We start from the raw sequence: 12,500 nt of genomic DNA, 5'->3' as shown, positions 1-12,500 counted from the left end.
AGTGTAGGATTAGCTGTTATGGATTAGCATTGCCCTAGTGTAGGATTAGCTGTTATGGATTAGCATTACTTTAATGTAGGATTAGCTGTTATGGATTAGCATTGCCCTAGTGTAGGACTAGCTGTTATGGATTAGCATTGCCCTAGTGTAGGACTAGCTGTTATGGATTAGCATTGCCCTAGTGTAGGATTAGCTGTTATGGATTAGCATTACTTTAATGTAGGATTAGCTGTTATGGATTAGCATTGCCCTAGTGTAGGATTAGTTGTTATGGATTAGCATTGCTTTAGCGTAGGATTAGCTGTTATGGATTAGCATTGCCCTAGGGCAGGATTAGCTGTTATGGATTAGCATTGCTCTAGTGTAGGATTAGCTGTTGTGGATTAGCATTGCTCTAGTGTAGGATTAGCTGTTATGGATTAGCATTGCTCTAACGCAGGATTAGCTGTTGTGGAATAGCATTGCTCTAACGCAGGATTAGCTGTTGTGGATTAGCATTGCTCTAGCATAAGATTAGCTGTTCTGGATTAGCATTGCCCTAGTGTAGGATTAGGTGTTGTGGATTAGCATTGCTTTAGTGTAGGATTAGCTGTTGTGGATTAGCATTGCCCTAGGGCAGGATTAGCTGTTATGGATTAGCATTGCTTTAGTGTAGGATTAGCTGTTGTGGATTAGCATTGCTCTAGCGCAGGATTAGCTGTTCTGGATTAGCATTGCCCTAGTGTAGGATTAGCTGTTATGGATTAGCATTACTTTAATGTAGGATTAGCTGTTATGGATTAGCATTGCCCTAGTGTAGGACTAGCTGTTATGGATTAGCATTGCCCTAGTGTAGGACTAGCTGTTATGGATTAGCATTGCCCTAGTGTAGGATTAGCTGTTATGGATTAGCATTGCCCTAGTGTAGGATTAGCTGTTATGGATTAGCATTACTTTAATGTAGGATTAGCTGTTATGGATTAGCATTGCCCTAGTGTAGGATTAGTTGTTATGGATTAGCATTGCTTTAGCGTAGGATTAGCTGTTATGGATTAGCATTGCTCTAGCATAAGATTAGCTGTTCTGGATTAGCATTGCCCTAGTGTAGGATTAGGTGTTGTGGATTAGCATTGCTTTAGTGTAGGATTAGCTGTTGTGGATTAGCATTGCTTTAGTGTAGGATTAGCTGTTGTGGATTAGCATTGCTCTAGCGCAGGATTAGCTGTTCTGGATTAGCATTGCCCTAGGGCAGGATTAGCTGTTATGGATTAGCATTGCTTTAGTGTAGGATTAGCTGTTGTGGATTAGCATTGCTCTAGCACAGGATTAGCTGTTATGGATTAGCATTGCTTTAATGTAGGATTAGCTGTTATGGATTAGCATTGCCCTAGGGCAGGATTAGCTGTTATGGATTAGCATTGCTTTAGTGTAGGATTAGCTGCTATGGATTAGCATTGCTCTAGTGTAGGATTAGCTGTTGTGGATTAGCATTGCTCTAGTGTAGGATTAGCTGTTGTGGATTAGCATTGCCCTAGTGTAGGATTAGCTGTTGTGGATTAGCATTGCTCTAGTGTAGGATTAGCTGTTGTGGATAGCATTGCTCTAGTGTAGGATTAGCTGTTATGGATTAGCATTGCCCTAGTGTAGGATTAGCTGTTGTGGATTAGCATTGCTCTAGTGTAGGATTAGCTGTTCTGGATTAGCATTGCTCTAGTGTAGGATTAGCTGTTATGGATTAGCATTGCTCTAGTGTAGGATTAGCTGTTGTGGATTAGCATTGCTCTAGTGTAGGATTAGCTGTTATGGATTAGCATTGCCCTAGTGTAGGATTAGCTGTTGTGGATTAGCATTGCCCTAGTGTAGGATTAGCTGTTATGGATTAGCATTGCCCTAGTGTAGGATTAGCTGTTATGGATTAGCATTGCTCTAGTGTAGGATTAGCTGTTATGGATTAGCATTGCTCTAGTGTAGGATTAGCTGTTATGGATTAGCATTGCCCTAGTGTAGGATTAGCTGTTATGGATTAGCATTACTTTAATGTAGGATTAGCTGTTATGGATTAGCATTGCCCTAGTGTAGGACTAGCTGTTATGGATTAGCATTGCCCTAGTGTAGGACTAGCTGTTATGGATTAGCATTGCCCTAGTGTAGGATTAGCTGTTATGGATTAGCATTACTTTAATGTAGGATTAGCTGTTATGGATTAGCATTGCCCTAGTGTAGGATTAGTTGTTATGGATTAGCATTGCTTTAGCGTAGGATTAGCTGTTATGGATTAGCATTGCCCTAGTGTAGGATTAGCTGTTATGGATTAGCATTGCTCTAGTGTAGGATTAGCTGTTGTGGATTAGCATTGCTCTAGTGTAGGATTAGCTGTTATGGATTAGCATTGCCCTAGTGTAGGATTAGCTGTTGTGGATTAGCATTGCCCTAGTGTAGGATTAGCTGTTATGGATTAGCATTGCCCTAGTGTAGGATTAGCTGTTATGGATTAGCATTGCTCTAGTGTAGGATTAGCTGTTATGGATTAGCATTGCTCTAGTGTAGGATTAGCTGTTATGGATTAGCATTGCCCTAGTGTAGGATTAGCTGTTATGGATTAGCATTACTTTAATGTAGGATTAGCTGTTATGGATTAGCATTGCCCTAGTGTAGGACTAGCTGTTATGGATTAGCATTGCCCTAGTGTAGGACTAGCTGTTATGGATTAGCATTGCCCTAGTGTAGGATTAGCTGTTATGGATTAGCATTACTTTAATGTAGGATTAGCTGTTATGGATTAGCATGCCCTAGTGTAGGATTAGTTGTTATGGATTAGCATTGCTTTAGCGTAGGATTAGCTGTTATGGATTAGCATTGCCCTAGTGTAGGATTAGCTGTTATGGATTAGCATTGCCCTAGTGTAGGATTAGCTGTTGTGGATTAGCATTGCTCTAACGCAGGATTAGCTGTTGTGGATTAGCATTGCTCTAACGCAGGATTAGCTGTTGTGGATTAGCATTGCTCTAGCATAAGATTAGCTGTTCTGGATTAGCATTGCCCTAGTGTAGGATTAGGTGTTGTGGATTAGCATTGCTTTAGTGTAGGATTAGCTGTTGTGGATTAGCATTGCCCTAGGGCAGGATTAGCTGTTATGGATTAGCATTGCTTTAGTGTAGGATTAGCTGTTGTGGATTAGCATTGCTCTAGCGCAGGATTAGCTGTTCTGGATTAGCATTGCCCTAGGGCAGGATTAGCTGTTATGGATTAGCATTGCTTTAGTGTAGGATTAGCTGTTGTGGATTAGCATTGCTCTAGCACAGGATTAGCTGTTATGGATTAGCATTGCTTTAATGTAGGATTAGCTGTTATGGATTAGCATTGCCCTAGGGCAGGATTAGCTGTTATGGATTAGCATTGCTTTAGTGTAGGATTAGCTGCTATGGATTAGCATTGCTCTAGTGTAGGATTAGCTGTTGTGGATTAGCATTGCTCTAGTGTAGGATTAGCTGTTGTGGATTAGCATTACTCTAGTGTAGGATTAGCTGTTGTGGATTAGCATTGCTCTAGTGTAGGATTAGCTGTTGTGGATTAGCATTGCCCTAGTGTAGGATTAGCTGTTGTGGATTAGCATTGCTCTAGTGTAGGATTAGCTGTTGTGGATTAGCATTGCTCTAGTGTAGGATTAGCTGTTCTGGATTAGCATTGCTCTAGTGTAGGATTAGCTGTTGTGGATTAGCATTGCTCTAGTGTAGGATTAGCTGTTGTGGATTAGCATTGCTCTAGTGTAGGATTAGCTGTTGTGGATTAGCATTGCCCTAGTGTAGGATTAGCTGTTGTGGATTAGCATTGCTCTAGTGTAGGATTAGCTGTTGTGGATTAGCATTGCTCTAGTGTAGGATTAGCTGTTCTGGATTAGCATTGCCCTAGTGTAGGATTAGCTGTTGTGGATTAGCATTGCTCTAGTGTAGGATTAGCTGTTGTGGATTAGCATTGCTCTAGTGTAGGATTAGCTGTTATGGATTAGCATTGCTCTAGTGTAGGATTAGCTGTTATGGATTAGCATTGCTCTAGTGTAGGATTAGCTGTTATGGATTAGCATTGCCCTAGTGTAGGATTAGCTGTTGTGGATTAGCATTGCTCTAGTGTAGGATTAGCTGTTGTGGATTAGCATTGCTCTAGTGTAGGATTAGCTGTTATGGATAGCATTGCTCTAGTGTAGGATTAGCTGTTATGGATTAGCATTGCTCTAGTGTAGGATTAGCTGTTATGGATTAGCATTGCCCTAGTGTAGGATTAGCTGTTGTGGATTAGCATTGCTCTAGTGTAGGATTAGCTGTTATGGATTAGCATTGCCCTAGTGTAGGATTAGCTGTTGTGGATTAGCATTGCTCTAGTGTAGGATTAGCTGTTGTGGATTAGCATTGCTCTAGTGTAGGATTAGCTGTTGTGGATTAGCATTGTTCTAGTGTAGGATTAGCTGTTGTGGATTAGCATTGCCCTAGTGTAGGATTAGCTGTTGTGGATTAGCATTGCTCTAGTGTAGGATTAGCTGTTCTGGATTAGCATTGCTCTAGTGTATGATTAGCTGTTGTGGATTAGCATTGCTCTAGTGTAGGATTAGCTGTTGTGGATTAGCATTGCTCTAGTGTAGGATTAGCTGTTGTGGATTAGCATTGCTCTAGTGTAGGATTAGCTGTTATGGATTAGCATTGCCCTAGTGTAGGATTAGCTGTTGTGGATTAGCATTGCTCTAGTGTAGGATTAGCTGTTGTGGATTAGCATTGCTCTAGTGTAGGATTAGCTGTTATGGATTAGCATTGCTCTAGTGTAGGATTAGCTGTTATGGATTAGCATTGCTCTAGTGTAGGATTAGCTGTTATGGATTAGCATTGCCCTAGTGTAGGATTAGCTGTTGTGGATTAGCATTGCTCTAGTGTAGGATTAGCTGTTGTGGATTAGCATTGCTCTAGTGTAGGATTAGCTGTTATGGATTAGCATTGCTCTAGTGTAGGATTAGCTGTTATGGATTAGCATTGCTCTAGTGTAGGATTAGCTGTTATGGATTAGCATTGCCCTAGTGTAGGATTAGCTGTTGTGGATTAGCATTGCTCTAGTGTAGGATTAGCTGTTATGGATTAGCATTGCCCTAGTGTAGGATTAGCTGTTGTGGATTAGCATTGCTCTAGTGTAGGATTAGCTGTTGTGGATTAGCATTGCTCTAGTGTAGGATTAGCTGTTATGGATTAGCATTGCCCTAGTGTAGGATTAGCTGTTATGGATTAGCATTGCTCTAGTGCAGATGATCTCTCTGAGGTGACATGTCTGCCGTTTGTTTTTTGCCTGTTCTCTCTCTCTCTCTATCTGTCTCTCTCTCTCTCTCTCACTCTCTTTCTCTCTCTCTCTCTCTCTCTCTGTTCTCTCTCTCTCTCTCTCTCTCTCTCTCTCTGTCTCTCTCTCCCTCTCTCTCTCTGTCTCTCTCTCTCTTTCTCCGCTCGTTTTCTTTCTCCCTCTATTTCTCTCTGAATGTATATTTCCTCCTTATGCTCTCTCTCTCTGTCTCTGTCTCTCTCTCTCTCTCTCTGTTCTCTCCCTCTCTCTCTCTCTCTGTCTCTGTCTCTCTCTCTCTCTCTTTCTCTGTTTTCCCCTACACTCCTTCTTTCTTCCGCTCTCTCTCTCTCAGGTCTCTGTCAGGTCGTATTGTGGGCGGAGTCTGGTGGTTCTTCACCCTCATCATCATCTCGTCCTACACTGCTAACCTGGCTGCGTTCCTCACTGTGGAGAGGATGGTGTCTCCGATAGAGAGCGCGGAAGATTTGGCCAAACAGACGGAGATAGCGTACGGCACGCTGGACTCAGGGTCCACCAAAGAGTTCTTCAGGGTGAGGACCCCCCTAACCACCCTGCCCACACACCACCCACCACCATCGCCACTATTTTATTATGTTATATCGAAGTTGACAAAATCAGACTTTATGACACCCAGAATCAACAGTCATAAACATTTTTATATGTTTGTCATTCGCCACTCAAATCACTCACTCTCTGAAAGCATCACCACTTAATACTTAAATTCACTCAGTTCCAAAAAAGTTTGGACAGTCAGTAAAATGCAGATGATTTATAAATCTACTTTGACCTGTATTTGAACAAAAACAGTACAAAGACAAGATATTTACTGTTTTATCTCATCAGCGTCATTGTTTTTTGTAAATAGACACTCATTCTGAAATTAATGTCTGCAACACAATCCAAAAAAGTTGGGACAGGAGCAATTTGAGAGCAGGAAATGTGCAAATTGTTCAAAAAACGTGATGTGTTCATGTTTGGATGTAAAAGGAGCAACCAGGGAAGGTCGAGTCCTTTATGAGTGAAGATGATCATGGCCACTTTGCCAAAAATGCATCAGCAAAATATCCAGCTGTATAAAAATAATGTTCCTCAGTGAGTGACTGCAAGGATTTTATGTATTTCATCCTCTACAGTGCCCAAAATCATCAACAGATTCAGAAAACCCAGAGAAATCCAGCTGAATACCCATGACCTTCGACCCCTCAGAAGGCACTGCATTAAAAAATGGCATGTTTCTGTGATGATATCACCACACAGGCTCAGGAAAACTCTGACAAACCGTTGTCAATAAACACTGTCCATCGCTGAATCCACAGGTTAAGGCTGAACAGTGAGTCTGCAGAGACGTCCAGTTTAGTGGAGAAAGAAAGAATTTGTGTGTTGGATGGTGAACGTGTGTGTGTTGGAGGGTGAACGTGTGTGTGTTGAAGGGTGAACGTGTGTGTGTTGGATGGTGAACGTGTGTGTTGGAGGGTGAACGCGTGTGTGTTGGAGGGTGAACGCGTGTGTGTTGGAGGGTGAAGGCGTGTGTGTTGGAGGGTGAATGTGTGTGTGTTGGAGGGTGAATGTGTGTGTGTTGGAGGGTGAACGTGTGTGTGTTGGAGGGTGAACGTGTGTGTGATGGAGGGTGAACGTGTGTGTGTTGGAGGGTGAACGTGTGTGTGATGGAGGGTGAACGTGTGTGTTGGAGGGTGAATGTGTGTGTGTTGGAGGGTGAACGTGTGTGTGTTGGAGGGTGAACGTGTGTGTGTTGGAGGGTGAACGTGTGTGTGATGGAGGGTGAACGTGTGTGTGTTGGAGGGTGAACGTGTGTGTGTTGGAGGGTGAACGTGTGTGTGTTGGATGGTGAACGTGTGTGTTGGAGGGTGAATGTGTGTGTGTTGGAGGGTGAACGTGTGTGTGTTGGAGGGTGAACGTGTGTGTGTTGGAGGGTGAACGTGTGTGTGATGGAGGGTGAACGTGTGTGTGTTGGAGGGTGAACGTGTGTGTGTTGGAGGGTGAACGTGTGTGTGGCAGGGTGAACGTGTGTGTGATGGAGGGTGAACGTGTGTGTGATGGAGGGTGAATGAGTGTGTTGGAGGGTGAACGTGTGTGTTGCAGGGTGAACGTGTGTGTGATGGAGGGTGAACGTGTGTGTGTGTTGGAGGGTGAATGTGTGTGTTGGAGGGTGAACGTGTGTGTTGGAGGGTGAATGTGTGTGTGTTGGAGGGTGAACGTGTGTGTGTTGGAGGGTGAACGTGTGTGTTGGAGGGTGAACGTGTGTGTTGGAGGGTGAACGTGTGTGTTGGGAGGGTGAACGTGTGTGTTGGAGGGTGAACATGTGTGTTGGAGGGTGAACGTGTGTGTGATGGAGGGTGAATGTGTGTGATGGAGGGTGAACGTGTGTGTTGCAGGGTGAACGTGTGTGTTGGAGGGTGAATGTGTGTGTTGGAGGGTGAACGTGTGTGTTGGGAGGGTGAACGTGTGTGTTGGAGGGTGAACGTGTGTGTTGGAGGGTGAACGTGTGTGTTGGAGGGTGAACGTGTGTGTTGGAGGGTGAACGTGTGTGTGATGGAGGGTGAACGTGTGTGATGGAGGGTGAACGTGTGTGTTGCAGGGTGAACGTGTGTGTGATGGAGGGTGAACGTGTGTGTGATGGAGGGTGAACGTGTGTGTTGGGAGGGTGAACGTGTGTGTTGGAGGGTGAACGTGTGTGTTGGAGGGTGAACGTGTGTGTGTTGCAGGGTGAACGTGTGTGATGGAGGGTGAACGTGTGTGTTGCAGGGTGAACGTGTGTGTTGGAGGGTGAATGTGTGTGTTTGAGGGTGAACGTGTGTGTGTTGGAGGGTGAACATGTGTGATGGAGGGTGAACATGTGTGTGTTTAAGGGTGAACGTGTGTGTGTGTTGGAGGGTGAACGTGTGTGTTGGAGGGTGAATGTGTGTGTGTTGGAGGGTGAACGTGTGTGTGTTGGAGGGTGAACGTGTGTGTGTTGGACGGTGAATGTGTGTGATGGAGGGTGAACGTGTGTGTGTTGAAGGGTGAACGTGTGTGTTGGAGGGTGAATGTGTGTGTTGGAGGGTGAACGTGTGTGTTGGAGGGTGAACGTGTGTGTTGGAGGGTGAACGTGTGTGTGATGGAGGGTGAACGTGTGTGATGGAGGGTGAACGTGTGTGTTGGAGGGTGAGCGTGTGTGTGATAGAGGGTGAATGTGTGTGATGGAGGGTGAACGTGTGTGTTGCAGGGTGAACGTGTGTGTTGGAGGGTGAACGTGTGTGTGTTGGAGGGTGAACGTGTGTGTGTTGGAGGGTGAACGTGTGTGTGTTGGAGGGTGAATGTGTGTGATGGAGGGTGAACGTGTGTGTGATGGAGGGTGAACGTGTGTGTGTTGGAGGGTGAACGTGTGTGTGTTGGAGGGTGAACGTGTGTGTGTTGGAGGGTGAACGCGTGTGTGTTGGAGGGTGAACGTGTGTGTGTTGGAGGGTGAACGTGTGTGTGTTGGAGGGTGAACGTGTGTGTTGGAGGGTGAGCGTGTGTGTGATAGAGGGTGAATGTGTGTGATGGAGGGTGAACGTGTGTGTGTGCAGGGTGAACGTGTGTGTTGGAGGGTGAACGTGTGTGTGTTGGAGGGTGAACGTGTGTGTGTTGGAGGGTGAACGTGTGTGTGTTGGAGGGTGAGCGTGTGTGATGGAGGGTGAACGTGTGTGTGTTGGAGGGTGAACGCGTGTGTGTTGGAGGGTGAACGTGTGTGTGTTGGAGGGTGAACGTGTGTGTGTTGGAGGGTGAACGTGTGTGTTGGAGGGTGAGCGTGTGTGTGATAGAGGGTGAATGTGTGTGATGGAGGGTGAACGTGTGTGTTGCAGGGTGAACGTGTGTGTTGGAGGGTGAACGTGTGTGTGTTGGAGGGTGAACGTGTGTGTGTTGGAGGGTGAACGTGTGTGTGTTGGAGGGTGAATGTGTGTGATGGAGGGTGAACGTGTGTGTGATGGAGGGTGAACGTGTGTGTGTTGGAGGGTGAACGTGTGTGTGTTGGAGGGTGAACGTGTGTGTGTTGGAGGGTGAACGCGTGTGTGTTGGAGGGTGAACGTGTGTGTGTTGGAGGGTGAACGTGTGTGTGTTGGAGGGTGAATGTGTGTGTTGGAGGGTGAACGTGTGTGTGTTGGAGGGTGAACGTGTGTGTGATGGAGGGTGAACGTGTGTGTGTTGGAGGGTGAATTTGTGTGTTGGAGGGTGAACGTGTGTGTGTTGGAGGGTGAACGTGTGTGTGTTGGAGGGTGAACGTGTGTGTGTTGGAGGGTGAACGTGTGTGTGTTGGAGGGTGAACGTGTGTGTTGGAGGGTGAACGTGTGTGATGGAGGGTGAACGTGTGTGATGGAGGGTGAACGTGTGTGTTGGAGGGTGAACGTGTGTGTTGCAGGGTGAACGTGTGTGTGATGGAGGGTGAACGTGTGTGTGATGGAGGGTGAACGCGTGTGTGTTGGAGGGTGAACGTGTGTGTTGGAGGGTGAACGTGTGTGTTGGAGGGTGAATATGTGTGTGTTGGAGGGTGAGCGTGTGTGTGTTGGAGGGTGAACGTGTGTGTGTGATGGAGGGTGAACGTGTGTGTGTTGGAGGGTGAACGTGTGTGTTGGAGGGTGAACGTGTGTGTTGGAGGGTGAACGTGTGTGTGTTGGAGGGTGAATGTGTGTGATGGAGGGTGAACGTGTGTGATGGAGGGTGAACGTGTGTGATGGAGGGTGAACGTGTGTGTTGGAGGGTGAACGTGTGTGTTGCAGGGTGAACGTGTGTGTGATGGAGGGTGAACGTGTGTGTGATGGAGGGTGAACGCGTGTGTGTGTTGGAGGGTGAACGTGTGTGATGGAGGGTGAACGTGTGTGTGTTGGAGGGTGAACGTGTGTGTTGGAGGGTGAACGTGTGTGTGTTGGAGGGTGAACGTGTGTGTTGGAGGTTGGAGGGTGAACGTGTGTGTTGGAGGGTGAACGTGTGTGTGTTGGAGGGTGAACGTGTGTGTGTTGGAGGGTGAACGTGTGTGTTGGAGGGTGAACGTGTGTGTGTTGGAGGGTGAACGTGTGTGTGATGGAGGGTGAATGTGTGTGTGTTGGAGGGTGAACGTGTGTGTTGGAGGGTGAACGTGTGTGTGTTGGAGGGTGAATGTGTGTGTTGGAGGGTGAACGTGTGTGTGTTGGAGGGTGAACGTGTGTGTGTTGGAGGGTGAATGTGTGTGATGGAGGGTGAACGTGTGTGATGGAGGGTGAAAGTGTGTGTGATGGAGGGTGAACGTGTGTGTGATGGAGGGTGAACGTGTGTGTTGGAGGGTGAGCGTGTGTGTGTTGCAGGGTGAACGTGTGTGTTGGAGGGTGAACGTGTGTGTGTTGGAGGGTGAAAGTGTGTGTTGGAGGGTGAAAGTGTGTGTTAGATGGTGAACGTGTGTGTGTTGGAGGGTGAACGTGTGTGTTGGAGGGTGAACGTGTGTGTTGGAGGGTGAACGTGTGTGTTGGAGGGTGAAAGTGTGTGTTGGAGGGTGAAAGTGTGTGTTAGATGGTGAACGTGTGTGTGTTGCAGGGTGAACGTGTGTGTTGGAGGGTGAACGTGTGTGTGTTGGAGGGTGAAAGTGTGTGTTGGAGGGTGAAAGTGTGTGTTAGATGGTGAACGTGTGTGAGTTGGAGGGTGAACGTGTGTGTGTTGGAGGGTGAACGTGTGTGTGTTGGAGGGTGAACGTGTGTGTTGGAGGGTGAACGTGTGTGTGTTGGAGGGTGAACGTGTGTGTTGGATGGTGAACGTGTGTGTGTTGGAGGGTGAAAGTGTGTGTTGGAGGGTGAAAGTGTGTGTTGGATGGTGAACGTGTGTGTGTTGGAGGGTGAACGTGTGTGTGTTGGAGGGTGAACGTGTGTGTGTTGGAGGGTGAACGTGTGTGTGTTGTGTAAGAACAGGGACGTACGGTCGGCGTGTTTCCGGCTGACCCAGATGGTGCGGTTTGCTGACGTGATGAGGTCATTTCTGTCACGACTCATTACCGTCACAAACAGCCTGTGGTGTCTGGGCGACTCGCGCTGCTGCTCGTATGGCGTGAGTTGTAAACAGTGCTGTTTGGGCAGAACCGGAGTGAAAACCTGTCGCTGTGTTTTTGCTGCTCCATAAACTTCATTTTGCCCTGTGAGGAGGAAACGTCTGGCCCCCAGAGGGCGCTCTTCATCCCTCAGCTTAGCACACCTAACTACACCTCACTGCTGCAGCTATGCCTCCGTCCAAATGTCCTGATCGGTCAGTTATGGGGACGTCGGAGAAGCCAGCGCTGCAAAAACATGAATTTAAAGATGGAAACACATCAAAACAGAATCTGCAGGAAGTGACATCATCGTTCCAAATGTTTTTATTGGTAAAGGTCAGTTTGGTGGACAAAGGCTGCTGGGCAGCAAAAATCCCAACAATTTTGTTTCCTCGTTTCCTCGTTTTATTATTTGCAGTTCAATAGAACCTTACAGTCATATGCAAAAGTTTGTGCACCCCTGATCAAATTCCATACTGTTGTTTATTTTCGGAGTGTGAATCAGTTACAGATCCTCTACGGAGACACACTTTTAATACACCGGAGAAAATAGACGATGAAACGTGGCCTGTGCAAAAGTTATGGCACATTTTATTTATTTAACATTTTTAATGTTAAACTCTGCAAATAAATGGAAATTCTGCACTAACATTTCAGACAATGTCACATTTATGTGTTTCTCTGTAGCAGAATCATAACTTTCACTTAGAAAAGTCATTTAAATCTGAACGAGCAGTCACTGCACAGGGCGGCCCTCAGTGAGCACTGTGTTCACAAAACGTAGTAAAATATTAGTTAATGCTGAAATTTTTAATTAAAACCAATTTTTATGTGTTTTGAATGAATTTTGATTGTAAATATTTTATTTGATATTAATGAAGAATAGATTCTGTATGAACATTTCATATTAACGGGGAAATATCTGCTCCAACCAGTTCATTTCCATTCCACATTGAGGGCTGAAGAAAAGAGTTAAATGTGTTAGAAATTTCAGTTTAAAGTTTAATTTAATCCACAGCAAAGCTGATCTAGAGAACTCATCACCGCAAAGGCTGAATGTTGTCACCCTCTAGTGGTGAAGTGCTGGTGTGGCAGAATTAAAAAAACTGCTCTTTTCTGCAGAGATCAAACAACCTTCTACAGCTAATCCACACGATAACCAGCA

At 45.9% G+C, this 12,500-nt stretch overlaps 1 pseudogene; it reads left to right on the top strand.

Moving 5' to 3' along the window:
* LOC118815055 overlaps positions 1 to 6,705 on the top strand; it is an 18,307-nt pseudogene extending 11,602 nt beyond the window's left edge.
* The last annotated feature ends 5,795 nt before the right edge of the window (positions 6,706 to 12,500 follow it).

This window comes from Colossoma macropomum, unplaced genomic scaffold (assembly GCF_904425465.1).
Source record: "Colossoma macropomum unplaced genomic scaffold, Colossoma_macropomum, whole genome shotgun sequence".
Taxonomy (NCBI): Eukaryota; Metazoa; Chordata; class Actinopteri; order Characiformes; family Serrasalmidae; genus Colossoma; species Colossoma macropomum.
The sequence above is the reverse complement of the archived record's forward strand: the minus strand, read 5'-3'. Positions and strand labels throughout refer to the sequence as shown.